The sequence below is a fragment of the Cupressus sempervirens genome, chromosome 5, assembly GCF_028749045.1.
Source record: "Cupressus sempervirens isolate cs-2001-9-10 chromosome 5, ASM2874904v1, whole genome shotgun sequence".
In the NCBI taxonomy this organism is placed as follows: domain Eukaryota; kingdom Viridiplantae; phylum Streptophyta; class Pinopsida; order Cupressales; family Cupressaceae; genus Cupressus; species Cupressus sempervirens.
Genome location: NC_143122.1, coordinates 531,002,230 through 531,028,974, shown reverse-complemented (window position 1 = coordinate 531,028,974; position 26,745 = coordinate 531,002,230). Strand labels below are relative to the sequence as shown.

The 26,745-nt window shown below is 35.7% G+C and overlaps 1 protein-coding gene and 1 long non-coding RNA gene across 2 annotated transcripts in view; both read left to right on the top strand.

Annotated features, from left to right (window-relative positions):
- Nucleotides 1–26,745, top strand: part of CPSRP54 (chloroplast signal recognition particle 54 kDa subunit) — a 121,047-nt gene that overhangs the window by 49,838 nt on the left and 44,464 nt on the right. The window lies entirely within an intron of this gene.
- Nucleotides 5,687–6,503, top strand: LOC149557039 (uncharacterized). The gene is made up of 2 exons (XR_016352380.1): nt 5,687–5,806; nt 5,998–6,503. It is a non-coding gene; the product is annotated as an uncharacterized LOC149557039 (long non-coding RNA).

Below are 26,745 nucleotides of genomic sequence, written 5' to 3'. Positions count from 1 at the left end.
AGACTAAGAGATGAATATACCAGAAGACTGTTGCCAAACCTCAACACCTAGGCAATAATGCATGCGCCCAAGGTTAGTCGTATCAAAAGACTGACATAAATTTTGTTTGACTCCTTGAATCAAAGATGCCGAATTGCCAGTAATGATCAAATCATCCACATAAATAACCAGAAGGATGATGTCACTGTTAGTAGTCTTGATGTACAAATTTGAGTCTGAAGTACTCGTATGGAAGCCTTGATCACTGAGGTACTTATCAATTTTTATGTACCATGCCCTAGGGGCTTGCTTCAAGCCATAAAGAGCTTTCACCAATCTGAGAACCCAATGGTCTTTACTAGCAACCTTGAAACCACAAGGCTGCGTCATGTAGACCTCTTCGTGGAGATCACCATTCAAGAAAGCACTCTTGACATCCATCTAATGGACCTTCCAGCCAAATTGTGTTGCCATGGCTAGGACTAATCTGATCGTGCTCATCTTTGTAGTAGGAGCAAAGGTCTCCTCATAATCAATGCCTTGATGTTGAGAAAAGCCCTTCGCAACTAAACAAGCTTTGTACTTATCCAAAGTATCATCAGATTTGTATTTGATTTTTCAAATCCATTTACAAACCAATGGGTTTCCGCCCTGGTGGAAGATCAGAAAGGACCCAGATGTAATTTTTCAGCAGGCTTTGGTGTTTAGATGTCATGGCCTGTTCCCACTCTAGAAATCCTCTAGGCTTGGAATATGTTTGATGTTCAAACACACTGTTAGTGTTGGCCATGAGAGAAAAGTTAACAAAATCTGTAGGTTTGCTCTTTTCTGAATAGCTCTCCCATCAATGAGCTCATTATCATGAAGATCAACAAGTGTCTTAGCCCACCATTTAGGTCGGAGAGGAGAATGGCCAATGTTAGTATCAGGGGATGCTATGATCAGGTTCCTCGTCTGACGAATCTAGATCAAAGTCAGGTGAAGCATCTACAAATCGAGGTGATCTTGTAGAAGCTAGAGGTGTCTGTACAGGGATCACAGGTATAACGGGAGCTGCAAGAGCTACTGGAGGCCACCCATTAGGTGGACTCAGTGGAAGCCTAACTCCCAAATCATGAGCTTTCATAGGTTGGTCTGCTGGATCAGGAATAGGAGAAACAAGCATGAATGGTCCTCGCTGCTCATCAAAGACTACATCACGACTGTACAGGAGACGAGATGTCTTAGTGTCAATCATGTGGTAGGCTTTGTGAAGACTACTATCTCCGGCAAGCATAAGTTTTTGAATCTTGGCATCCAACTTGGTGCATGACGCATCAGGGATCCAAACAAAATCAAGGGAGCCAAAAACTTGTAAGTGACTGATTCTGGGCTTGCGACCAGACCGGGCCTCTTCTAGAGTCTTACCTTTGACTGCCACTATGGGTGACCGATTCAAAAGGTAACCTGCAGTGTTGATTGCTTCTGCCCAGAACTTCTTCGAAACATGTTTGTGTTTGAGAATGGATCGAGCCATCTCGGTGATTGTTCTCTTCCGATGTTCAACTACACTGGTTTGTTGTGGTGTCTGGGTTGTGGTTAATTGGCGTTTGATGCCATGAATATCCAAGAAGCTAGAGAATTCATTAGAACAAAATTCCCCTCCATTGTTTGATCTAAGAGTAATAATAGATTTCACAGACTCTTTTTCAACTAAAGGTTTAAACTCCTGAAATAAAGGAAATGCATCTGATTTCTTTTTAAGAAAATCCACAAACATTTTTATACTGAAATCATCAATAAACAACATAAAATACCTGGACCCAAGAACAAGAGTGGTCATAGGGCCACAGATATCGGCATGAACAAGCTAAAGTACTTGAGCAACTCGCCATGAATCGCCACTGGTGAAAGGTTTGCGATGTTGCTTCTAAGCCTGGCATGCATCACAAACTCCAAGGTGCTGAGTCTGAATCTCTGGCAAACCGAGGACAAGCTCTTTCCAAGCAAGTTGAGAGAGATAATGCCCACTTAAGTGCCCATATCACTGATGCCAAAGTGTGCTAATAGAAGATTGTCGAGCAGCCATAGCTATGTCCTGAGAATCACCAAAATTAGTAAGGCGGAATAGACCATGATCCTTAAGACCTACTGCAACAATTGACTGAGTTGCCCGATCAGTGATGGTACACTGATGTGAATTGAAGGTGACATTTTAGTGTGGAGAATGTCGTAGTAACTGACCAACTGATAGTAGATTTAGTTCCATCCTGGAACATAGTACACATTGAGGAAATTGACATTCCTCCCAGCAGACTGAATCTGAATGTTTCCTTTATTGACAACGGTGTACTCTTCTCCACCACCAAAAATCATAGAATCTGAGTAAGGCTGGTAGTTAGTGAACCGGTCTTGGCGGTGGGTGGAATGACGAGAGGTACCTGAATCAATGTACCAGGCAGACAACTTTAGATGATCTACTGGTCTTTTAGCCATGAAGGCATAAAAGCAATGTAACTCGGGTGCGTGCACCTGGGTCAAAAGCTTGGCGCACCCGGTGCGGGTGCGTCACGCACCTAAGCACCCCCGCTCGCGGCTTTTTCGCCGTCACACCCTCGCCACACCAGTCGAGCACCGGGTGCTTGGGTGCTTCCCGGGTGCGTGGGTGCGCCACGGGTGCTCGCGGGGCGCTTCCTGGGTGCGCGCGGGGTGCGTCGAGAAGAGGCCCAATTTTTTTTTTTTAAAACAATACTTTTTGTTTTTGTTTTTTAAGTATGCTAACCCTAATTGGGTGTGGGTCCCATGTAGTCTATTTGAAGGCTTAATAAGACCAATAGATCTCTTATTCATTTCATCATTTCATTTCGCCATTTTGGAGCAGCAAGGAGCTAAGTGAGAAAGAGTGTTTGGAGGAGCTTGTGAGAGATTAGTGGGTGGTTTTGCAAGGGATTGCAAAATCAAGAGGAGCAAGAGGAGCAAGAAAGTTTGATTTGGCAAGTGTCTCCTCAAGTTCGAGCCTTCAAGGTAGGGTTTATTTTATTTTACTTAGTTTTTTTGGTTTTAAAAATCAATTTATCATTTTTAAATTTAGTATTTAGTTTTACTAAGTTACTTTCAAGTTTCAAGTTTCATTCTTGAATCTTGTTGATAGTTGAATCTTCTTAGTTCTATGATTTTTTATTTTATTATTTATATTAATTTTAAATTTTTTTCATTGTTCTTAAAATAAAAATATGGCAATATAGCATATGCTGAAACGTATTTAGTAAAATACTTTTCAGCATATGCCATATTGCCATATTTTTATTTTAAGAACAATGAAAAAATTTAAAAACTAAAAATTAATATAGATAATAAAATAAAAAATCATAGAACTAAGAAGATTCAACTGTCAACAAGATTCAAGAATCAAGAATGAAACTTGGAACTTGAGAGTAACTTAGTCAAACGTTTCAGCATATGCCATATTGCCATATTTTTATTTAATATTTTTTTTTAGTATTTAGTTTCATTTTTTAATACTTTAAATTTTTAAATAGTAAATGCTAAAATTAAATAGTAAAGTTTTAAGTTTTAAATTATTTTTACTTGGGCTGAAATGTATCATGATCATTTTTATAATTTTACTTTCATTTTGTGAAATGCAGTTTTATAAATGGCTTCTAGATCCAGCCAAAGTGCAGAAGACATGGAAATTAATGAGCCAAGTGCATCTGATTATGAGCCTGAACTTGAGCCTGAAGGAAGTGATCATGGGGCTGATGTAGGTGGTCAATTTGAGCCTGAGAAAGAGCCTCCTTATGTTGCACCAGGGGTGCCTTCTACTGATTGCCCTTCAGAGATTTTGAGGAAGTATGTTAGGGGTCCTTATGACCCAAAGTCCTCTCTTAAACAGTTTGCTACAAAAATTACACGCCCTACACCTTCAGGGGGTGGCACACGCAAATGGAAGTGCAATATATGTGGAGCAGAATGGTTTGGCAGCATTACAAGAGTTAATTCACACCTTCTTTTTTGGAGTGGCTATGGTGTGAACCCATGCATGTTCTTATCAAATCCTGAGAATGTTAGATACAAAATTGAAGTAAATAAACTATGGGGCATTCCTGATGATAGTGTTGTTCCAGTGCCTAGATTTTTGTTTGCTAGGCAACAGGTACAACATATACAACAGTTACAGGGGCAGCGAGATACATGTACTCGTATCTTGCATCAGAGAGCAAGGACTATGTCACCTACACCATCATTCTCCTCACCTACACACAGTTCAGCAGGGGACAGCAATAGGGGGAAACGAAAAGCAACTGCAAGTGGTACTGATAGTAACCCTATTGCTCATTTATTTAACATGCATGCAAGGGACCGGTTAGATGATGCTGTTGGTGATTTCTTCTTTGCCAGTGGCATCTCTACACATGTGGCTCGATCTCCCTATATTGTGAGGATGATGACCATGGCAGTGAATGAGGGAGAGCCATCATATGTGCCACCAGGTGACCACAAGCTGAGGACTACAGTGTTGGATGGAGCCTATGACAAGGTTGGGATCTTGATGGAGCAAATGAAAGCATGTTGGATGGACTCAAGTTGCAGCATTATCATGGATGGGTGGATGGACATTAGTCATCGTCCACTCATCAACATTATGGTTACATGCACGGAGGGCCCATATTTTTTGAAGGCAGTTGATTGTTCAGGGCATCGTAAAGATGCTGATTTTCCGTTTCATGTGCTTAGGGAAGCCATTGAGGAGGTTGGACCACAAAACGTGGTCCAAGTTGTGACAGATGCAACACATGTGTGCAAAGCTGCAGGGAGGCTTGTTGAGGCAGCTTATAGGCATATTTGGTAGACTCCATGTTGTGTGCATACCATGAACAATGCACTCAAAGACATGGGGAAAATAGAGTAGATTAGAAAGGTGGTTAATGATGGGAGAGAGGTGCAGATGTTTATCTGCAATCACCATACATCACATGCACTTTTCAGGTACTTCACAAAGAAGCAATTCCTGAAACTAGTTGAGACCAGGTATGCATCATATTATATTCTCTTGGAGAGAATGATTGAGTTGCAAGAGCCATTGCAACAAATGGTTATGACACAAGAATGGAATCGATGGCCTGAGTCCAGAACAGAGCAGGGGAAGAGGGTAAAGGAGACAGTGAAGAGTGATCAGTTTTGGAGTGATGCAAAATACATAGTCTCCATCATTACTCCAGTGTTTCAGGTGATCAGATATGGAGATGCAGATTCACCTAGCCTTGGAGAGGTTTATGAGTGCATTGATTCCATGCTTGGGCAGATGAGGGCTGTTGTGCGTGAGAGAGACCCCACTCTAGCATTCTATACGGAGCACATTGAGCCTATCATTCACCATAGGTGGGAGAAGTTGAACACTCCTTTGCACATGGCCGCCTATGCATTGAACCCGAAGTGGTACATACCTAGGCTTGGTAGAGTCACACCACTTCGGGATGATGAGGTGAAGAATGGGTTCTTTCGATGCATTGCCAAATTGTATGATACTGAGACTGCTAGTGAGATTCGCACCGAGTGGTCCGAATTTGCTAGTCTTTCAGGTAATCCTTAAATCTTGATTCAGTGCTCTAAACTCTTTATAATTATAAGTTCTTTTAATAATTAATTGTTACTTATAACTTTATTTAAGTTATTTATAATTTTAATATTATGTTGTAAACTTTAAAACTTGTAACTTGTAGGATACTCGGATATTGCAAAGGTGGATCTCAAAACCATGGCACAAAAGAATCCCATTTTGTGGTGGAAATGTCATGGGTCACAAAATTTAAAGATCACCTCACTAGCCATTCGACTGCTTTCTCAGGTTTGTAATACTAATAACTAATTCCAGCCCTTTACAATCTTAAGTTGAAGAGTTTTACCTTGCTGGCTTTAATTTATGATTCATTAATTCAATAATTATTAATCATCGATTTACCATTTATCATTTGTTACAAATTGTATGAACATTTGTTTGTAACTTGTAAGTTGTAACTTTCAACTTTGTTATCTCAGGTGTCTAGCTCCTCAGCTACAGAGAGGAATTGGTCCACCTATAGCTTCATTCACTCTGTTAAGAGGAACAGACTTACCTCTAAGAGAGCGGAGAAGCTGGTTGTTGTACATGGTCACTTGCAGCTCAAAGATTGCAAGACACGCTAGTACAAGGAGAGCCCTGCAGCATGATGGGATGTGGAGCTAGAGGATCTAGCTCAAATTGATGAGGATGCCGATGCAGAAGCCAATGTAGGGCTAGTTGGTGTCCCTTTAGAGGATCAGGATCTTACCCAGGAGGAGTCTAGTAGTTCCAGTGATGAGGACTTTGGCATAGGGGATGATTAGAGAGCACTTGAGAATCATCCATTCTCATTATTGGCATTTTGTCATTTTGTTGATTATACTCACTTCTATATGGCTATGATACATTATTATTAGTTCACTGTTTCATGCTATTCAGCTCATTGTCATCATGAGCATCTTTATGATATATGATATTCATAAAATCATATTTGAACAATGAATTTTGAATCTTGCATCTTGAACTAAGTTAATTTGTCAAATGGTCATTAGTAATAGTAATGGTTATGAAATTTCAAGTTTCAAGTTTGAACTTATGGTTTGTGAATCACATTTTAATTTTCTCTATTCATTGTAGTCAACTATATTTGATATGTTAATGTTACATTGTTATATAATATATTGAAGTATCATTTCATAATTAGCATTTTCAATCATATATATTAATAATATTATATATATACTATGCAACCCCCTCCCCCCACTCCCTCTCCTCCCCCCTCCCCTGAACCCCCCCTCCGCTCCCTTGCCGCCGCACCCCCGCCGCACCCTTGCCATCCCCAAATTGAGGCTATTTTTTTCCCTCACCCGAAACTCGTCCCGACGTCCCCCCACATCGTCGGACCCCTGCGCTGGGGTAACACTGCATAAAAGGTGGATTCCATTTGCTTAGTTTGCTCTGCACTATTCACTTTGGGTTGCGAACCTGATTGCTTAGATTGGGCAGCTAAGCTTTTGTGACATTCAACCTTCATGTGACCAAACTTGTGGCAATAGTTGCATTGAATGCTCTTCTTTTAGGAGCCTTTTGAATTTGGAGTAGAGGATTTCCGTTGAGACTGGCCTTTATCCTTTTGAAAGGATTTAGTAGCATCTGTGGAGGTGGAGCTGGAATCAATACCGAACTATTGTTTTCAGCGATCTTGTTGAAGTAGAAGTGTGTAGAGATCGATGAACTTCAGATCAACATCAGAAGACGTGATGTTGAGAGTCTCAATAAAATGCTCGTAGGAATTTGGTAAACTCTGGAGAGTGATAAACACAATGTCCTCTTCCTCCATCTTGCAACCAATGGGAAGCAACTGATCATGGATTTCCTGAATCCTATTCAGGTGAGCCTGGAGCGAGTTTTGCTCATCCATGATAATATAAGACAAAGTGTTTTCAAGAGGAAAGCTCTACTTTTGTTAGAAGTCTCATGAAGATTTTTGAGATCTGCCCATATCTCTGCAGTTGTCTTGCTATATGGAATCTGAGAGAGCTAAAAGAATAGAAATATTCTATTCTAGCTAAAAGAAAGATAAAGAAAGCTAACAGATAACTACAACTAACTAATATTAGAAACAGTCTAATATTTACAATAGATTACAAACAGATTACCATTAACTAATAATAGAAGCTTTTCTATTATCGTAATAATACCATCTTATCTGACTTCCTGGCAACTTGTTTCTAGAGATTTTAATCCCTTCCAAAATGCAGAGAAATATACATCCACATGGGTTTTGGAAAATTTATTTTGCATCAATTTTATTTCAAACTATCCATCTTGTCGTGCAGTATTAGTTTTCCACTTTTTGTATTTTTTTATATATAAATAACACACATTGCAGATGTTCCACAGTAACCTTTTACCAAAATGGTAATACATTAAGATGGATGAAAGTTTGATTTAAAAAGTCCACTACAAATAGGTAGACCATAGATATGGTAATTTGTAAGGTAATATTTATATTTTTAATTTAGTAAGATAACTTTTTACAGCATCAACATGTGTTACTAACCTAGAAAAACATGGCTGCTTAAATTTACCTTTCATCTTGTTTGAACCAAGCAATTGAAATTGATGTAGGATAAGCCGATAAAGATTATGCCTTCTGGGACAAAAAACATATATAAGATAAGATAAATTTATTAATGTCTACAAGAGACGGCATGGGTCTAAGGGATTGAAACGTATAAGGCGACTGCCAACAACAGAAGCGCCAAACGGTGTCCACAGAAAGAACAAGCAAGAGAACAAAAGACCAAAAAAAGAGCAAGAAAAGGCTAGGTACTCTTCATAGGCAAGAAGTAGTCTAGAACGAAGGATATGGTCTAGGGGGAATAGGGACCCCAAACCATCTCGAAGAACTACTAGAAATATAATTTTGTTTTAAAGGAGATTGATATTTTAGTAAACTTTTAAAACTTTAAGCTTTTGGTTTCTTTCCGCACGATTGGAGGTATTTAGAATTAAGGATGGTGTTGTTTTCCATTGATAAACATTTTTATTACTGTGATAATTTCATTGAAAATAACCAACTCTCCTGTAAAATAAAATTATGGGTTTTTGAGGAGTATTGTTGATGCAAGTTTTATGATCACTTACCATATGCAAAATTGGATACTTAGTATTCCAAATGAAACACCAAACCTTCAACTCTCTCTTGAACAAGGATGCTCATATGCTAAAGAATGTATATGGATTGTGTGATAAAACAAGGCAACCCAATGGTTCTTTCTAATCATGGACTTAACTTAGTTACAATGATGTGATATGTTGGGTATTACAAAGAGACTTACGTTGTTCAATCAATGGGCATCAACTACTTCAAGTATTCCCAACCAGATAAACTGCAAAGGGAAAGGGTTTAGAAAACTATTCTACTATTGGAATGCAAGAGATTGTGACTGTCTTTGTGACTCTACCAAACTTAGTTTAGTTATCGACATTAATCAAGCTACTGTGATCTCCCAATGTAAATATAAAATGTTCAAATCATTTCCATTTAGTAAATACCATCCATTGATGCATATCAATGTGCAAGTAATAATTGAAATTAAGCTTATGAATATACTAGTTGACCATGCAAGACGAACTTACAAGCAACAAGCAACTAGTGGTATGGTCTAAGTGAGTTTAACAAAGATGCATTTGAAATAGCTTCCAATCACTAAATGCTACCAATCGACATGAAATAAAATCCTGATCTAAGTGAGGAAATGTAGAAATCATGCAATACTCTAAATTTCTAAAACGATACAAACCATCTGCCATGAAGACTGATAATGAATTATGAACAATCTCGACAGTATCATAGCAACAATTTCAACATGTCTCTACCCTTGCAAATAACAAGGCATTTGTAATGTCCCCTTTTCTAGCCCATTCATCATGATGTGTCATTAGCCCTATTTGCCTTGGTTATGTGGACTAGCCAAGACTTTTCCAGGGATCAAAGTGAGTCTTGGCTTAGGCAATTCCAGTGTTAGACCAAATTGAGTTCATTCAGTAGGGCTTCTAGATACTTATTATTTATAGTAATTCAACAATGTTAAGTATTTCTTGCATTTTAGTATTGGACTTCGAGCGTCTTGCCAAGATCTTTCCAACAAGCTATCACACATGGTTTTCCAAGTCCTATTGGTTATTTATTTTAATGTCGAAAGATTACATAGTATTTTTTTTTGGTCGTTAATAGGTATATTTTATTAATAAAAGACCATAAAAAGTACATCATCATCTTTATTTCATGACAAATGAAACATCCTACCCATCTTCATCTTTCTCAAACCTACTAAACTCCCATCCTACCTCTATAATTACTCCGATTTTTCACAATATTAACATCTGTTTAATAAACTCTATAAATATCCACTACTTCCCCCCATGATTATAGAAAACATAAACTCTACTCTACTTTCTTCCACATGTACTTATGAACAATACAAAATACAAAATTCTGATATCAATCCAGATTTCAAACCAGTTGTGACTGTAGTCATTAACTTCATACGCGTTGTTGCTAACACCCTGCATCCAGTCAGAGCCAAAATGTCCTGTAGCAAACCCTCCATCGTGTCGTAACTGTCCCCGCTTAATCGCAAACCACTCCCTTTACAACTGAGCCGATATCATCCCCTTCCCATCGATACCGCACAAAACATCATCTTACCCAAAAAAAACCCCAACCCGCCTCCATTCCTTATTCCACCATTCATGCTGCACCCCCACCATGTTGACTCTGCCTACGACGAGGCACATTCCCAATTAGAGCGGCAACCTCTTCGCATGCTAACATCTCATTCCTTTCTAACTTCATCTTCACTCTTCACCATGCCATAGTTGCATTCTGAAATACTTAAGTGGTTTGCTCAGTTTTGCATGCTATCTCAAAAATGGCACATACCCAAATTGTCTACCCTTGTCCTCATCTTTAAAGCACTCGCTGAGATCAACACCCACACTAGGGATAGCCCATTCCAAGATTAAATCCAACTTCCCAAGAATATCGTTTTCAAACAAAGCCCTAGTTATCATGCCAACTTCCTATGTGCTTTCATTAAGTTCCAAGCCCCACACTACAAACATCAAAATAATATCCAAATTGTTTGATTCGCCTTTCCTGAAATTGGATGCCCAGAATTCCTATGTAACCATATCCTCTATCTTAATCTTCAACACGCTTTTCACACGCTCTTTGCTAATTGGGCCCCTCGAAGGCTTTCATTTGTTTAGCCAAATCTACATAGAAGTAGGCCTCCATTTTCTTTCGCTTTCGCTTTGGCTTCAAACTCTCAATTTGCAACTCATTAACTACTAATTCTGCCTTCAACTTTTTGACGAAAGGGCAATCACATATTTAATATATATCATTATGATCACCTTTTACTTACCAAGTACTCCTTCCTCTTACGTGTGCGGGCAGTCAAATCAAATCTTCCCGTAGGTATCTTACTTCAATTTAATGGCAGCATTTATTACACCATCCCTTCTATCTTTACAATATAATCCCTCCGTTCAAAGAATTTAAACCACACTTTAACCATCACATCCTTCATAAACTTCTAATTATTAACTGAATTCTAACAAGCCCTGACCATACAATAATTGCTTCACTAATTAAGTCTCTCTCAAAGATTTAACATTTCCCCTTCATCCAAATATAAGTTTCTAAAATCTTCAAGGGCCAATTTTCCATTGTTATTTAAAGTTGTAGCCCTATTCGGCTAATTTATTGGCTTCTTTGTTGCCTTCACAAAGGACATGGCTAATCTTATAGTGTGCAAAATTATCAATGTAACCTAGGGACTCGCACCCCCCTCCCAAACCTCAAAGTACTCATCCTCGAGACATCCCTGCACTGGGTACTTGAGTACCCAAGTACCCCCACCTCCGCCATTGAGCAATTATGCCGCTACTGGGATGGGTTCTTGAATTTCTATATGAATTTTGATTTTTTAATGTTACTATTGGGTATGTAATATGTTACTATGTTGAATGTTCAATGGTTCTAGTTCATGTTGCAATTTTTCTATGTTGAAGTATTAATTTGGTATGTTGTACTAAAACATCATTTCATAACTAGCATTTCAAGTGCTATGTATACTATACAACACCCCTTCTTGCCTTGTCCTCCCCTTGTTGTCCCTTGGCCGTCCCCCCGGCATCCCAAAAATGAGGTCTAGTTTTCCCCATGTCCTAGAAATTTGTCCCGACATCCCATCGTCCCAATGTACCCTAGTACTGGGGTTACACTGAAAATAATTCAACTCTCCCACCACTTCTCTGATTAAACTCTGTAAACTAGGTCTGAGAATGTTTAGACTTCAACGCCTCCACAATTACTTTAGAGTCCCCTTCAATATGTACATAATCTTGACCAATCATACATCCCAGCCTTGCTGCAAGTAAAACAGCCTGCGCCTCCGCCACATTGTTTGACCCATGTTGACATTTGATTGCTGCAATCGCTAAAATCTCCCCTTCCGAATTTCTAGCAATAGCAAAAGCACCAGAGACCCTTGGGTTACCTTTTGAGGAACCATCAAAGTTCATCTTAATCTTACCTAGCTTTGGTGGGCACCAAACATCTTCATCTTGCCAAATAGACTGCTTTGAAGGCGTACTTCTGTCATATCTATATCTCACTTTAATCCCAGACCATTGCGTAAGTATATGGCTATCCCAAGAAGGAAAAATCATGCTAGGATTCAAGTTATTAATGACCGAGCTCATAACTTCTTCTATTGAAACATTAATTCTATGCAAAATTGTTTTAACTGACTCAAACTCATCATGAAGATCCTTCTGTTACGCTCCTTCCACAATTCCCATAATATTGAGTTATGAAATAGTCTCGATCATATAAAGTTTAGAAATATATTGCTTTAGCGGCTATTGGGATGTGGTGAATTGATTTCAATATGCAAATGGATTATTAAGTTCTTGGATATTGTGGGGCCCATTACGTAATATTTTGAATGTTCAATATGAGATACACATTTTTATAATCATTGGGCTATGCTTAAGAGTTATGGAGGAGCAAATATTTGCCTCAAAATTTGAGAAATATTAGTGCCTGAACTCATTAAATTGAGGAATTTGATATTATTATTCAATTGGGCCATTATATTTCCATGAGGTGCATAGGAGCATTGAGTCCCAGGTGATATATTTGATGCCGAACAATGGTTTTTGATTGTCCTCGTTAGTGGCTTTGTCGTTAGACAAGGAGAAACCACTCTTCATGCCGTTGTTGGTATTAGCTCACGTGAATAAATATTGAGATCTTTGAAATTCTTTACACACAGTATCAACATTGCCTTCAAAGTCCATGCTCAACAAATTTGGATTTCTTTTGAACTTGAACAAGCTTTCAAGAATTTGTAGAAATCCACATATGAATGGCTAATAGTGCCAATGCGAGAGATTAGTATAACCCTTTATGAATGACTCAATGAGTTTTAAGATATTCGTTGATTTCAACATGTGCATACATGATAAGGGCCTTGGACAGGGGTTACCTCTTCCAAGAAGAGCCTTATAGGGAGTACTTTAGAGAAGATGGAGAAGTAAGCAAAGATGGAACTAGAATCGATATCACATCATTCAGGAGTTGAAGATCCTCAAGAAGGTTAGTAATTTCGATGTTGAGACATCTTTAAGGTTAGGGTTAGGATAGAGGGTATAATATTTTTGTTAAGACTTGTTGTTGCTAAATTCTGGCATTTATTTCGTAGGTATTACTTGTCTCAAGCTAAGACCAATAGCTTACAGTGGTATCATAGCATAATCTTGTATTCTTGTGAAATTGGCCTACACAAACCTATCCAAACACCCGAGAGCTATGATAAAACAATTAGTACAAGAGTTAAGAAGTTTTATGTAACAAACCAATGAAAGGTTTGAGAGCAACAATAAAATGATACTTGAAGCCATACAAAATTTGTGTAATAATAGTCATAATGAAAGGACCAACCCAAATACAGGGAGGGATGCTCACTCTAATCATTTTGAAAATGAACCTTCGACAAAAGATTCATTTCCCCAAGACATCATTCCTTCATTCCTTCCAAGTGAGGATTCAGTCATTGAAGAGGGGAAACCGACAACCAATGGTGTAGAGGAAATTGCAGAATTCTACTCAAGGATGGATTGAGAGATTAGAAAGCTTACTCCCTTAAAAGAATATTTTAGAACCAAAATTTTGGCAAACAAAAAGAAAAACCATAAAAACAAAGATCTTAAAACAAAAACAAGTAGGTTCTATTACGAGGCTTTGACAGATCAGGAAAGGAAACCGCTCAATCATGGGTTTAGAAATTGGATATACACCTATCTCTCAATCCAAGATGGAAGGGGATGCCATCAAATTTGTCATACTCCATTTAATAGGGTTAACCCATGATTGGTGGCACTATGGCCTCAAAACTGTAGGGTGTAAGAGAATCTCCACTTACAACAAATTCTCACAAAGGCTTATCAATAGATTTGATGATATTTCCAAGAGTTAACCAACCTCAAAACAAACGTGATCTGTGGAAGAATTTACTTGCAAGTTCCTAGGATTATCAATGACGGTTCTCGTCTTTCACAAAATTTACTTGCTTATATGTTTATATAAGGACTAGAGGGTTCCGCTGAAAACCTTGTAAAACCCCTTGAATTGAGGAAGCCATTAGGAAGGCAAAGAAAGTTGAGTCCAATACACATAAGGAAAGGTACATGAACTCCATAACAACGTATCAAAATGAAGGGACGAAAAAGAATCACCAAGATAAAATGTGATGTTTTTGTTAGGAACTATGGGACTAGGATCATTGATGTCATAAAAGAGAGGAGTTGGCCTAGAGAAACCTATACATTAGATGTAAAGAACCTTGGAAGCATGGATACCAATGTAAAAGAGGGCAAATGAATAAGATTGTAGAAACATATGAAGAAGGAGATCCCAATAAAAAGGCAAGATTTGATGAACATGAATATAGAACATTAGTTGTCATTACTAAAGAAAATAAGAATAATCCCTTTTGAATGAGGGGAATACTTCAAGGGCAAAAGGTGACTGAGTCGAATTTTAGAATCATATGAAAGGTTTACATTACTTGAGGACAAGCAAATTTGGGAGGGGCGAAACCTCATATTGACACATGACTAATATAAATATCCTCAAACTATATTTTATTCTAAATATGAATATATGTACTCAATTCATTACCCTTGTTTGTCAATGTTTTAAAATAACAATATTACCCAATAATAATATTCAATGTATTACTAATAGTGCTATCTGAAAAATTGTAATGTCACCTATTTTTAGTAGTTGGCAAGCAGTCAGTGAGGCGAGTCCATCATTGTGATCCTTGTGGTCTGGTAGGATGTTTAGAGGGTCCATGGTGATCGACTTATAATTTTTAGTAGGTCAGTGATGGTGGTTTCCCATTTTGGCAGACACCTAGGTGCTATATTCAGTCAGTGATGATATTGACATTTTCAGTCGTGTTAGGTAGCTAGTGGGCGTATTAATCATTAATTCACATGGAATATAATCCTAAATCATAAAAGCAATGCTTTTAAGTGAAAGGTGTGTTGAAGAAGCCTTGTAAGTGAAAAGTTCCTTCATGAAGCTTTTAGCCTTGAGAGCTATTTGTTATTAATTTGAAGTTATTAAATGAAAGCTTCTAATTGAAAAGTGTATTGATGGAGGCTCTTTAGTGAAAAGTGTGTGAGAGAAGCTATTTGCTTTTGGTGTCTTTAAGAAGACATCTTTTATTATAAAAGCAATGCTTTGTGAGAAAGCAATTCATTCCATGATGTTTATATTTGATAAAATTGGGTGATGAGGGTTGGAGAATATTTCTTCAAGCTGAGAAGAAATGTCTTTGATTTTGTTTGCACTTTGAGCTGGGTTTGCATATCAGTGAATTGTGTTTGAATGATGCTGATGTATATCATTCAATTGCCTTATCTGCTAGGAATAATCTGCACATTATCAAAGTTTGATTGGATGTTTTTCTGCAAGGGTTTTGATATAAATTACCTCTGAGTGTTGGGAATTGCATAGATTTCTAGCCGGCTATATTATTGATAATTCAAATGATGTTTAGAGCTGGTACTACATACTGCATCATACATCTGAGGATTGAAGATCAATCAAGGGTTTGGAAGGAAATTTGTGCAGGAGTTTGACTCCATATTGCTGCTATCTCTTTAGTATATGGATGACTAAGAGGACTGGTTATAATTCTACAATTAATGGCCACATGATTGTATGACTGTCATGTTGGGCGGTGTTTGGGTTTTCCGGGGCAGCGTTGGAATCACATACTAGCTACATTACGATTTGGAGGTTCTGCATTTCATTCAAAGAGCTGAATTTGAACTGGGAGGTTCAAAATTTACTTATTTGTGGCCACATGGCTCATGCTAGCAGCTGTGTCAACTTCTGATTGTTGAAGACTGTTTAGAACCTTTCAATGGCAAACTTGGAGCATTGTCGGGTTCCTTTCTATAAATTATAAATAGAATTCTTATGCTGTCATCATAGAAGTGTTTTGATTAGTTGTGGATGAATAACAATGTACTCCAAGTGTTTGAGGTGATGTCATAACTAAACTGCTCTTAATCAGTTAATTAGCTTGCATGCCAAGTGTCTGTAGAAATGTCTACTCGCGGCACGTGCACTTTTTACTTGTAGAAATCATATGTATGCATTTGAATGGTCAAAAAAATGATTGCATTTGTACTTAAGTTCTTTGCTTGGATAACTAATAACCACTTGCAAATTTCTAAACTAAATTTGAAACCATTACAAGAAATCAAAAGCAATCTAAAAATAAATGGCAGCAAGATAAAGGTATCATGCAAAGTGTTTGACAAAATGTCAAACATCCCCAATTGAAGCAATTTGGTGTTCCTCAAAGTTAGAACGAGTCGGGTTTCTTACAAAAATAATATCCTTAATTAATAAATAAATCTAAAAATCACTTATATTTACAAATTAAATAACATTAAAAGGTCGATCACTAATTTAAAGATGTCAACACCACTGGGGTCAGTAAATGGAAAGGTCACATCCCTTTACTAATATGCCTCGACCCACATACAAAAGCTAAGGACATTTTATAAGTGAAGGGGATATATTCAAGGATCGGAATAGGAGGGATGATAGAAAAAAAGCAAGGAAAGATCATCACCATCGAATAATTAAAAAGGATCAGTCACATTATTAAGCAATCTACTTTCAAGTGTAAAGGTTAGACATTGAACAAATGGATCAACCTTCACGATAAAATCAATTCTTTGAAATTGAGCTGATCAACGCAGAGTGGGAGGAAATAATATCGAAGGATAAATAATACAAGGGAGTAAAAAGTTATAACATACTCTTATTGACAATATTGCAAAGGACAATAGAGTCAGAGGAGGTGGGCAAGTTAGTACCAAAGTTGAATGTGCGAATGATAAGGAAATACATTGCATTAAGGATCTATATAATAAGAATAAGAAGCATTGCAAGATAAGAGAAATGGTGTTCTCACGTGGAGACTAAGTTAAAAAGGAAGGTGACATCATCCTATCAGCCCTGATTGAGGTATAAATAAGCTTTCCCTTTATTACTTATGTGATGTGATAATGTTTACAAAATGTAGATATACATTCAAACACACACACACACACACATATGAATGAGTAGATTATTATTAATCTAAAAAGAATAAATTTGGACAAATGTTTAAAAATTGATATTATGCTCATTAAATGAATCTAAAGAAATAATGGGTCATCCCGTAGTGCAAGTGTAGGGGCTGAGACCATCTCTATATGAATGACTACATACCAATGTAGGGTTTGGGGTCATCTCTATATGAATGACTAGGATGGGACAAATGGTACCTCTTAGTGCCAATGTGGGAGATTAGTGCAATCCTTGTATGAATGGCTAATAGTGATAGTGTGGAAGATTAGTACAACCCCGTGTGAATGGCTAGATGAGTGGTAAATAGAATCTCATAGTGCCAGTGTGATCCTCGTATGAATACTTAATAGTGCCAATGTAAGAGATTAGTATCATTTTGTATGAATGGCTAGATGAGTACCAAAATATTCCATTGATGTCAACATATGCATATGTGATAAGGGTCTTGGACAGGGGTTACCTCTTTCAAGAAGAACCTTTGAGGGAGCACTCTAGAGAAGACAGAAAAGTGACCGAGGATGGTACTAGAATCGATATCACATCATTTAGGACCTTAAGATCCTCAGGAGGGTTAGTAACCTGATCTTGAGATGTCTTTAAGGTTGGGATTAGGATAGAGGGTAGAATATTATAGTAAGACTTGTTATTGTTAAACTCTGACATTTATTTTATAGGTATTACTTGTCCAAGCTAACACCAATAGCGGGGACCATGATATTTTTTAGTGGCTAATATTCACCAATTGGCTAATTTTAGAAAGTTTTGGCTAATAACTTAGTTATTACAAATATTTAAAATCACCACATTTTATTAAAATTTAGTTCTACAAATATATAAATAATGTAAGATTCGCAAATTAAATAATAGAAATTATTTTTTTTTTCAAAATAATGTAAGATTTGCCAATATTTTTAAAACTTTTTTTAGAGGGGGCTTGCTTAAAGTTTACCCTGGCGGGGACATTACAAAAATAGATTATAAAAATCAAATGCTTTCAATGTTTCTTTTTCCTCAACCTTCTTTGAAACTTCTTCAAACAATTTAATAGATCTTCATCTTCATCTATTTCTTTGTCAAATTCAGGACTCTCATGGACCAACTTGTCTTTCTTTCTCCATGGGGTGTTCCAAAATTTTCTTTTTGTGTCATTTCCATCATAGGGTTGCAACTTTGTATAGTTTCTTTCTTCTTGTAATGCCTCGCTAGGGAACTTGAGAGAACAACATGAAATTACTATAAACATGACACAATTGTTTTTCTAAAAACTTCAACTATACATCTAATATTTTAGTTGATAGGCTATTATATAGGAAAATTTCACTGGAGTTGTGATGTCTCATTTTGAGAAGTAAAACAGGTAATAGAAAAGGTGCGGGAAAAGTTTGTTGCATATAATAAATGTGGTTATTCAATGCAATCTTCTACTTAGTAAATGCAAAGGTGGAAACCGCCAAGAAATCTGGTGCCATCCAAGGTGCTTGGAACCGCTCAGAGACCCATTTTATTGTTGGAAAAGCTATCTCGTCTTTCCTATTGGGAAATAAGGAAGCTTCCTCTATTTTCTCAATAAATGCAATAAAGAAAATGTTAATCTGAAATAACACCACCTAGACATGGAATTGCTATAGGAAAATTTAAAATAAACATTTGACTCTTGAAATCCTTACCTGGATGTTACGATTTACTGGAACAAAAAGCTCTGTTGTGATGTATATGCATGCAAATGTGTAGGAGTTAACTCAACTCAAAGCTGTTAGAAAAACGGTCAATAGGACATTTTAAACTCTTGGAGACCATCTATAATTTTGAGCCTTTTGTATATTCATTACAATTCTTGGGAGTGTATTTTTTTGCTACATTACTTCCTTTCAAGTAAAAAAAACATTGTAATATATTTTATTACAATGAAATGTTAAATGGCGCTTGTGCTATCTAATATTTTTGCTTTCTTTTTTTTTCAAGATTTTAAGGTGGCTTATTAGTATTTTATTTTATTAATTAAAGATTATTTTGTTTTTTTAACCTCAATTTTTACATTTTTTGGATTCACCTGTAATTTACTGTGAATGAATTGAAACGTAGATTAAAGGAACAAATAAAGAAAAATTGGTGTTGGTGCATTATTTTTATTTTAATATTCGTAATGTATTTGTTGGTACATTCTTTTTATTTTAATATTAGTAATGTATTAATTATTTCGAAGAAGATTATTTTTCTATATATTGCACAAAGTTCTTATTAGTGATGTTTTTAGTATTACGGAGGTGATTTAATAAATATATTTTTCATTTAAATGTAAAGTTGATATGATTTAATTTCAATTAAATTGAAAAATTATAAATTTAAGAAAAACCGTCAACTAAGAAAATTATTTTAAATGTTTAGAAATATTCTTTTATTTCAAATACTTTTAATAAAATATTCAATTAAAATTTGAATTTAAGTGAAGAACGAGTTATAAATTTAATACTTCAAAATTTAGTTGAGTTCAATTATTTATATAAAATGTTATATTCTTTTTGCTTAGTTAATAAGACTATTATCAGAGCAGATGAAAGAACAAAGGATTTGTCTTGAAGATTGTTATCTTTGTAGTCATTTGGAGTTTCAGATTTGTGTGAATTATTCTTTTAACTTTTATCCTATTGGACGATTTTGACTCCATTGTTTAACTAGAGTAGCTACCATATTCTTCCAAGAATCTATAATTAATTTATATTATTAAAATTTACTGAGTCATATTGATTATCTATTATGTAGAAACTCAAAAACAAATAAAAAATTTATTAGATTTTTACATTATTTACATTTTTTTATATATTTATTAAGTTTTACAATAATTAATTCATTAATTTAAAATATATATCTACATTGCAAATTACATCGTATATTTATTGTTATTAAATATAATAGAAGTTTAATTTAATTAAATATTGATTATTTTCTTATTTCACCATGTCAAGTATTTTTCATCAAAACCACCGTCCATGATCCATCATGATGAGGTAAAGAGTTGTCTATGATAACAATTAATGTAAGGGAAGGGCATGAAATACAAGGAAACCAAGACCTAAAGGGCAAAAACCAATTAACCACATCAACTCTTAAGCTTATCATTACTGGAGGCCCAAACATTTTTGATATCATCCATTAGTACTGTTACCAATTTGGTTTAAATGTAAAGGAGTGGTGGACACAAACATTTAGATATTTTATTTTAGAGCTATTTTAGTTTATTCTTTTATAAACACAAATTAAATTCCTCTTTAAGATTTTTTTGTTTTAATCATTTGCTTTTTAATACATTTGTTATATATCTATGTATTCATTTTTCCATGAAAAATAATCAAGTGTTTCCTTTTATAATCTAAGATTCTATTCCCCTAAGATAATTCTTGTTTCTAATTTTTCTGAGCCTACCTTATAGTACAAGAAAATATTAAAATTAAAAAAAATCACAATATCAAATGATTTAAAAATATTTGGAAAAAAATATGAATTACCATTGTAAGATAAAGTTTACGGTTTAGGATTATAATTGAATTTGAGTAAGAATTAGCAATAGGGATCAACAAGGATTGAATGAAGAGTTACACATAATGTAGATTAAATATAGTATTAGAGTTAGGGTAAAGTAGTATTAGGAAAAGGGTTAAATTATGGTTAGAATTAATATGCAGTATATTACACTTGGACAATCGCTCAACTATTCAATATATATTGATTATTGACGTAAACATTGCACCTCCTTTTGGTGCAAGTGCTAGTAATATAACATAATAACGAGATCATGTCCCTTAAGGTTCCCTGACATCGCTACTAGCAGCACTAAACAAATATACAATTTAAACATAAGGTGAAAATATTAGATTAATAATATTATATCCATTTGTTAAGTGCATAAATGGATAAGAAACCAATCTGTTATATAATGTTAATAATCAGAAATAAAATCAATCCATTCAATATTACATCTCAATGGTCATCAATACACATGAATGACAAGTTTATAATCATTTACAAGAGTATATGTTTACAATGCCAAAATCCATTTTATATCATATAATACAAATTATAACAATGATCATCTATCAAGAAGCTGGTATGAAGGCACAATGAAGATGCCTAAAGGTTGCAAAGTCAATCAAAAAGCCACGAACTGACAATGAACCTTAATGGAAAAATATATGCCACCCTGTGGAACCTTGAGGCTCCCTCCCTCAAGCTAACATATAACAAAAGGCCCCATGCTTCACAACAAATCACATCACAAGAAAACACAAGAAGACCAAACATTACATGACATATGTCCAAAGAATACAAATGACATATTACAATAATATATATGGGATACCACAAAGAATGACACTATACCAGAGGCAAGCGACAAGAAAAACTGAAACGAACCCTAAGACTCATGTTAGAGAGTGTCATCACAGAGCTCTCACTCCTAAGTTACCATTGTAGTCTCTTTGGACCCCGACTCCCAGATGTTACCAATGTGGAGTTGACAACCTTTCACGAGGACAAGGAAGTCAATTTGCTAGATCAACACCCAATTGATGACCAAGCCTTCTCCAACTCATCCATAGTCCACATAGAATCTCTCATGGAAATGGGTGAGGTATCTCATTTATCTTATTTTATGTATAGCCCAACCCGGTTCATTTTAATTATGTTTTCACTTGATTAAACCTCCACAATGGGTTACCTTGGACTGACCACATTGGTCCCGCGCACCCATTGCGAGCCACCCTCCAAGTTATGCTTCTAGAAAACTAGTCTCTTTGGTCTTCAATGCCTAGATGGAACTTGTGGAATTGACAACCTTCCATGAGGACAAGGAAGTCAATTTGCTAGAGCAACGACCCATTGATGACCAAGCCTTCTTCAACTCATCCATGGTCCACACATAATCTCTCATGGAAATGGGTGAGGTATCTCATTTATCTTATTTAATTTGTAACTTAACCCAGTTCATTTTATAATGTTTTCACTTGAATAAAATTCCACAATGGATTACCTTGGACTAACCACTTTGGGGCCCTCCAAGTTATGGTCCTAGAAAATCCTCCCCTATGCTTTAAATTGAAAACCAAAAGAGCGTAACAATCCAAATAACAATAAAGAAAATTCTCAAGGTTCCCAAAGAACCATAAAACAAAGTTTGGAGCATAGAATCTCAAGATTGTCAATATAAGACATAAATGCCATCATAACGAAGAGCATCAAAATCAAATTCATTTACACATTGGGCCTAATGAGAATCTCAAAGGAACTTCTTCTAGGTTCCATAAATCATAAACTTGATACGTAACTCATGCATGTGTCCTCTTTGGATCCATCTTATCAAATTGTATACGTAATGCATCCTTAATTGCACAATTTGGGCTCCAAGAGTGCCAATGACCATATACAAAAAATTCCACCAAATACCATATTAGATCCAAAAGGCCACACTAATCATCAAATCAACTTTTAAACAAAATTCAACCATAAAATATCTAAGAATCAAAACATGGTTGTCTTGTGACCTCACATATACAATTAAGCCCCAACAAACATATAATCACAAGAATACATGAAATTGATTTTTGAAATCCATCACCATAACAACATAGTAATTGAAACCCAAAGCCTTTGGCCTACCTAAGGGTTTAGACACTAAGCCTTGACACAAATTACAAATGACATATATGATTAGTGACCCTCATCAAGGATCAATCAAGTGCATATAACATGTCATTTTCCAATTACATGTTGAAACTACAGCCTAGGAATCACGAGCTTTATAAACATTACTGTAAGTTCCTTGCCCAATCTGGTGTAGCTGCCATTCAAACTCTTGTCCTTTGGAGAATCTTCAGTGAAATCCAGAACGTATGCAGGATGATAATGAAAATATCAGCATGAATTATGCCCAATATGATAAGTTGTGCACAATGGTAGGAGTAATCCAGAATAGAAATTATCGATCACACCATCAGTCCTCTACATAACTGTATATTCTCTCTACCAACAACTCGATCACAGGATATCTAGGATAAAAAAATGAGAACCTTGAATCAGTCAGAAGGAAATACTTCCGCTACCTGTGCCGCTCATGGAAACCCAACGTTCTCAGATAGAAGAATGAATGATATCGCACCAAATCCCTTGAAAGATTGCATAGACCACATAATCAGAAAAGATAAAAGTAAACTATTTGCAAAACATGGTAGAGAGTCAGAGACATAATATCAGTTGCTGGAAGTATTAGAAAATCATCTTTCAATAGTCGCCTGACATAAATCTTTATGACATTGCACAAAAGATTAAGGGCCTGAAAACTATTAAACTGCCGTTAAAAGATTAATAAAATATTGCAAGTGACCTCCTCCACTATGACCAAAGACCAGATCGATATATTTAAAAATGACATCAGCATACACCGCTAGTAACAAAATGAGTGGCACCAAGAGATATAATTGACGGAATGAAAAAAAAAAAAAGACGAAGCAAGAATCCGGACATAACTGCCTGCAAAGTCAGAAACTGATAACCATACAAAACCATAATCATTATAGCCACCAAATCATAAAAGAAAAGACTTGAGATTTGAACTGCCGTTATAAAAGGAACGAAAGTCAAGAGATAATAAGGCCACGCTGGAAACACAGGTCCATGCTGGAATAAAGAAGAGCCATGGAGAAACATACAATCATACTCCAACTCTGTTGATTTCATTGCAATGGGAATACAGACAGGGAAGAGTCCAGCCATTACAATTGCAGTGTTACGTCTCCAGTGCTTAAGTCTACAATAACACCCTCCAGACATACTCCACACATTGTTTGGGTACCCGAGGTATTCACCCTCATGATGTGCACCATGGCCCCCACCCATTCTTGCCAACAGCTGATCTGTCAACCATTATTCTTTAGACTTAAACCATAGTTAACACATCTACTAATAAGGTGCAGCATATTCAGTCATACAATACCCGTAAAGTTACTAATCCCACACAACCTGCAGTCATATTCTATTGTGAAGGCCCATAAGAAATAAAGTGGTAAGACACTGGACCGGACAAGCAAAATCATACAAGGTTTGAATAAACAAAGAAAAATAGCCTTTTGATGTAATAATCTCCAACTGGGTTTTCTTCCAGTTAACCCATGCAAATAGTTTAATCCTATGATCATTACAGCTTGGGGCTCTTTTCATTTGTGTGGGCACGTATCAGATAATAATTACCAACAAAAGTTTATCAACAAAAAGGACATAGATTAAAAGAAAAATTGAATATGTCTGAAGAAGCCACATCTAACAAATGCTTCCATTACTCCCGAAAATCCCCTTTTAAATGATACAATTTTCTCAACCCTCAAAGTGGCTTTAGCAAAACTTTCACCCCCTGACAGATCTGATAATAGCTAAAAACACTGACAAGGTCTTTGACAATGATTAATTGATGAGACTGTGAAGGGTCTGAGCTTTTCTCCAAACAAAGCGGCAGCCATTTCCTCTCGATATCATGCATCAACACTTGAAATAAAAAAAGGACAAATAGATATATCTAAAGAATGATTTATCATCCATTATGCTCCAATGAACTGAACGCACAAATTTTAGGAAAAATAAAGGGGAATCAAAAGAGAACAAAAATTGAAAGGGAACATATCAATCATGTTGCTACCAATCTGGCTCTGATACCATGTTCAAACTACAGCCCATAAATGCATGAAGATAACCAGCAATAAGCAGAAGACAAAACTAAAACAAGGAACACCAGAAATATCCTTGGAAAACCCTTCTAGAATGAAGGGAAAAACCTTTCTAAAATGAAGGGAAAAACCCAGCGACACACAACAAAACATATCTTTATTGATAATGAAATTGGAGTGTACAATATCCTTTGCATGATGCAAATATATAACAATAGGAGACTCTTCACATGATAACCGAAAGGTCTCTTGAGATTCCTATAACTCCTATAATTAATTATGACTCTTCAAATATTCATGCCTCAATGCATGAGAATGACACTTCATTTACATTTAATATTACAAATTAAAACTTAAGTGTCTTTTTCAGCTGGACATAACAATAACGGTAATAACATTCATATTTCCAGAGATAAAGATCTCTATCGCAGCTACCATCTTCAACTTTACGGACATCTATGAGAGCACATAAACCATATCCAATGCATGCATTTTTGTCTAAGATATATGTAAACTAATATTGCCTAAAATGATGACTTTAAAGAGAAATTCAATCCTTAAACATCTAAGACATCACATTGAGAAAATAGTTATATCTACATCGCAACTACGATAAACCAAATAATACCAATATTCTGAACCACTCACACCTTTAGAAGACATTAACAATCTATATTGTAAAGCATTTAACAACTATCAACAAATTAAAGCTAAACTCCTACATATACAATTTGACAAGGCATAAATAAACTGTATCTATACTACATATTAAGGTTTGCATTAAATTACATCCCATTACATTTTATAATTCGATTAAAATTAGGTTTTAAATTACATTAAAATCCAAACTATAGATGAATAAGACACATTAAATTCCAAACTATAGACAACAAATCTTCAAAAAAACTTCCAAATACCAGCAGATTCATATGATTAGAAGCATAATATATTAATTATCTAAATCAGTATTATAATCATTACAAAATATCCCTATTAGTTATCAATATATGTAGATAATAATACATTTAAACATCTTATCTAGATCTTAACAAAATAGTTGAGAATAGTTAATATAATCTACAACAAAACATACCTAAAATAAATTTTCTTCGTGTAAACATTTATATTCTTTTCAGCATAAAGAATCCAAGTATATTTTATTTCTCTAGCTGATATGAATTTGCACCCATTCATCCAGTTCTTAAAGTCGTGAGGGTTGAATCAATGACATGAAATCCTAGAAACAAAAAGTTATACCTCGAAATTAAATTTCTTAAACATGATTTCCCAAGTTATGAAAGGGACGAATAAATAGCACCCCATCACTACACGATGCATTTACTAACTAATTTAAAATGTTTACGTAATTGTTCACAACTATGTAACATGATTAATAAGTGGTCCATAATATAAACCCAAAGCATCTAATCACCCTAATATCGATACAAGGCAGCTTATACTCAGAAACAAACAGATCATAAAAAGTAAGAGATCCTTTGCAAATCCGAAATGAAACAGACTATACTCGGTCCCTAGCAATCTATGGTGCACTCATTATGGAAAAAGTGGTGATGTATGGTAAAGACCAACCACCCAATGCACAATTTAAATGCAGCAAGAAACCCCTTAGGAGAAAATGATGCAAAAGGAGAAGAACGTGAACACTAAGGTACAGACCAAACCATATTCAAAGACCGAATAAAAAACAATTCACCAATCAGTAAAACACATTCCTTAAGGGCCGTGAGACAGAATATGGTAATGCCAATGACAAAAAGAGAAAGCTAAATGAAATC